This window comes from Micropterus dolomieu, linkage group LG15 (assembly GCF_021292245.1).
Source record: "Micropterus dolomieu isolate WLL.071019.BEF.003 ecotype Adirondacks linkage group LG15, ASM2129224v1, whole genome shotgun sequence".
In the NCBI taxonomy this organism is placed as follows: domain Eukaryota; kingdom Metazoa; phylum Chordata; class Actinopteri; order Centrarchiformes; family Centrarchidae; genus Micropterus; species Micropterus dolomieu.
In genome coordinates, this window is record NC_060164.1 from 7773043 (window position 1) to 7777650 (window position 4608).

Here is a 4608-nt window from a genome sequence, read left to right on the forward strand (position 1 = left end):
CCAAACGCGGCTGGATAACAGACCTCTGGGTCAGCAGAGGTTTCACAAGGTGAAATTATGTAGCCAAATGATCATGTAGCCAATAAATAAATCTATTGAACGACCGGCTTCACAATTATAGGCGGATTACAGCAGAAAGGGAAATGCAAAGGTCAAGTACATTTCTGAAAAAGAGGCAATGACCGAGGAAAGATCCAAGATAAATCCACTTTAAACATTTTCACACTGTTAACAAGTACACATGGAGATTTCCAGCATATTATATAGCTGACTTGATCACATACGATCGAATATGATCAAAACTTCTCCAAAAAACAAAACACACTATTAAAAACGGTGCCATTTTGTACACCCACCTCACTGCTGCGTTGTTATGATTTGTTTTTACTTCATGTGAGCATAGCACGAAACTAAAGAGGCCACAGAAAGGGTGACGACCAAAGCTCAGAGAATGACTGCTGTGATCAAAGTGTAATACAAGAATGTACGAGAAGTTTACAAGTGAGTAAAAAATGAGATTGACTAACAGTCACCCAAACCACAAAAAAAATATATTAAGTTTAGCCAGAACACTGGTAGAGGTTGAAGATGTAAACAAGGGTAATGACCTGATTAAAAAAAAGAACGTTTTCCACAAGGCCACACAAGCAAGCGTGATGATTCAGACCAACTATAGATGGCACAGCATTTGACCAGATCGGTTAGCGAGGCTGCGTACATAGTGGAGTCCAATGTCAGCGCGGTGATTAGATTGTTTTTCTGCCGGTCATCTCAGAAATGCAAACATCAATCAGTAAGAAACTATAAAGTACACTGACCACAGGCGGCTGTGGCTTAGGAGGTAGAGCGGGTTGCACCTCATTTAATGATCCCTCGGCGTCTGCATGTCATAGTGTCCTTTGGCAAGATACTGAGCTCCAAATTGCTCCTAATGGCTGTTCCATCGGTGTGTGTATGTTAATTTCTATTTCTGAGCAGTTCGGCCATCAATGTATGAATGGGTGAACGTGACGTAGTGTAAAAGAGCTTTGAGTGGTCACAAGACTAGAAAGGCAATACAGCAGTACAGACCATTTACCACTTAAGAGTGGAAAAGTGGCCAAATGCAGTACTATGGTACTTGGTTCACATCCAAAATGTAGGAGCGTGGATTCAAAAAGGACCGGAAGCTCTACCACATTCACAGGCTCCCAGTGCCAAGAGCTGATAAAGCCACCTGCTTAACTCGTACATTATGCTGGCTCCATCGTACAGAGTAAGTCCCAGCTCTGCAGGTTTAGTCAGGTACCAAGAGTTTAAAAACTGTACAGGCTGCCATGGAGACAGATCTAGCCCTCACGAGCTCTGCTGGAACCTACAGCAGAAAGATGAACACATCATAACCAAGAGCACTGCCAAACACAGCAGAGGAAAGCAAAGTAAACTGGACAATACCGTAAATCAGCTTAGATGCAAGGACACGCAAACTACTCAAGGTAAATATATTCTCTCCAAACAACAACTGGCCCCTCTGCAGGGTCAGCTGTAGCCAGCTGACCCCCATTCATTAGAAGATCAAACACAGTTGAAGGCCCTTCCCGTTAAACACCAGCAGCCTTTTCAGTCTGTTTAACTCTGCTGCAGTGGCGGGGAGGAGCTGAGGGCTGATTGAGAGCTGCCTGTTGTCACTCTGCCTGTGGCCCCGTTGCTGTGACGAGTTCATTCAGCCCCGGGACACAAAGAGTTAATGGCTGCTGGGATTATGCAATGGCATGCCAGACGCCTTTCTCCTCTCCTGCCCTCCTTTCTTCCCTCCGCCCCTTCAAACCAGGCCGAAGCCAAATTAGGCATTCCTGCACGTTTCGATCAGATGCATTTGAATGCAGTGGCTGCGCTGCACATGCTTTGGCACCGACACGGAGAACAAAACAGGGATTTTGTTTCACTCTGAAGGCGAGCTTTCCCTCACCAGGGCCTCGCACCTGCCCTGCAGGGAAAGTTGTCACAAGGATTTACAACTGTCGGAGTGGGAGATATCTGCAGTGTCAAACCAATAAAATACATCTGTATTCATCATTTTAAAAGTGAACATGAAACCATAGGCTATCACCTACTAGCAGATAAGTGATCCAGCAGCAGCAAATTAGACTGGGTTGAAGTTAAAAGACAGTGAGAAAATGTCAGCAGCTGCATCTGATAAGAGAACAATAATGTCACATTACTCAAAGATCACTGCAACTTGGGTGTTTATTTTGGACCTCTTCAGGTTTTAAAAATAATTTCAGTGTTTTATGGAAATACCGAATTTACAGGATTTCTGTATCAACGTGATGAATAACATGGATTTGCCAGGTACATACGGGTGACAAATTAAAGGAAAAACCAACACTAAGCGTCTTACAAAGTACGGAGTCAGGCCACCACAAGCCTCCAGAACAGTTTCAGTGCTCCTTGCCAAGTCTGTAGAAAGCTATTGGAGGGAACACCATTCCTCCACAAGATATCCTTTATTTAATCAAATAATCTTATCAAGATCGGTTCTGCAAGAGAAACCCGAGTACAGCAGATAAGAAGAAGAAAAACAAACCCAGACAGACATAACAAAAGGACATATAGCATCAGATAATGTGGTACGTCCTAATCTTCATTGCAGGAGGAAAGGTTTGTTTTTTTGACACAAGACGAAACAAGGTGACATGGGAACTTCAAGTGGAAATGCACTGCTACTATTTTTGACAGATGTTAATTGCCAGTGTTGTTGTTTTGGCTCTATTAGGATATGTAGGGATTATCCCCAGGTCTATTCAGATCCAGTTTGACTGTCCTTGGACTCCCTTTCAGATTGGGTCTGTAACTAACTAACTCACTTTAACATCTTTAATTTATGTGTATGTCAGCTTTGGGCAGACTTTCCAAGATTTTAGACACAAAGATTTCCACCTTAAATCTTGAAGAGTTTACTCAAATATGGTAAAATAAGACATTTTAATAAGTAAAGCTAAATCTTTATCATGTATTGCTTGTATTAGTAAAACTCAACACTATGGCTGCAGCCAACAATTATTTTCAGTATTGATTAATTAATGATTTGTTTTGTCTATGAAATGGAAAGGAAGAAAAGTATCAAATCCTCTCATATGAGAATCTGGAAGTAGTTTTCTGACAGTTGACTAATCGATTAATCGACTAATGGTTGCAGCTCTACTCGCCACAGTATCCTGTTTGAATAATTAGCTGTCTTAAGACATTTATTTCAAAAATAAATGTTTAGATTGGGATCATTTGTATTTTGCAGGAATACTCATAACTGAATTTTGGGACTTAAACCTCAGTAAATTACAAAGCTCCTCTAGCATACTGTCCCACTGAAGCATGGCAGTGAGTAATTGGAAACATCACAGAACAAAAAAATAAATAAAATACCACAAAAAAGCCGTTGCTGAGCGTAACAACAATGCCAGCAGCAGTGCTGGGTTGGGGTTCAGGTTAACCACTCCTCCAGCCCAGACAGGAGACAGAGTCGTGCAGGCAGGCACCAAGTCAATAAACAACAGAGATCCCTCAAGACAAGACTGGCAACCACGAGGGGCAACAGACCAACTACGACGGGAAAGAAGGAAAAAGAGACAGATCTGCAAGGCCCGACCCCAATCACAACCACAGGATCCAACAGCAGAGCCAGCAAAACCACAAACACACGAGCCAATGCACATGCACTCTATAACACACACACACACACGCACAGCAGCCCGAGTACATGGGTCATTAGGTGCAGTAATCATCATTTAAAGCGAGTAGCTCAGTCCTCGCAGCCCTTTGTTTATTTGGCTTTATTGATGATATGGAGCCAACGGGGGCCACAGAGAACAGTGGTCATTATGAACTGTGGTTATTTTTCCGGTCCGACCAAAGAATATCCGAGAGATTCGGCCTTCCTGCACAAATCAGTAGGTACGCTTCCTACACAAACACATACCAAACATTTAAAGTCGAAGTTTGGAAAACTTTAGCCGACACATCTTATAAGCCATCATATCCATCTTTCTTTGATTAATCTCTCCCTCAGGCTGGGGAGAACGTTGTTGTTGGCAACTAGTGATCCATAACTTCAAAGTGATTTCAATAGGGATGAAACGGTATAAAAATTTCATATCACGATAATAGGGACCAAAATGATCATGGTTATCAGTATTATCACAGTATTAAGTAAAAATGTGCAGAAAAAGATTAAAATGTACTGATACACACACTGAAACCATTTCAACAAGTTTTATATTGAAAATTACAAATAAAATTGCCATTTTGTTTGCATAGACAATAAAATAACAGCCAACACCTTTTGTAAACATATGAAAACCATCTAAGTGTGCATTATCAAGATTTTATATTATATAGGTAATACAATGACCCCATGCAAAATTACAAATAAGACAGTGATAGTAACTGCAATGAGCAACAACTGACGTAAATACAGAGGAGTCTGCAGCGTGTCTCCTGTTCTGACACTTTCACAACTAATTTGATAGCTGCTGGATTCAAAATGAACAAGACATGCTGGCTGGTTGACTAAACTGCGTAACATGTTATTATGTGCAGTGGACGAATAGAGTCGGCAGACATATGACGCAC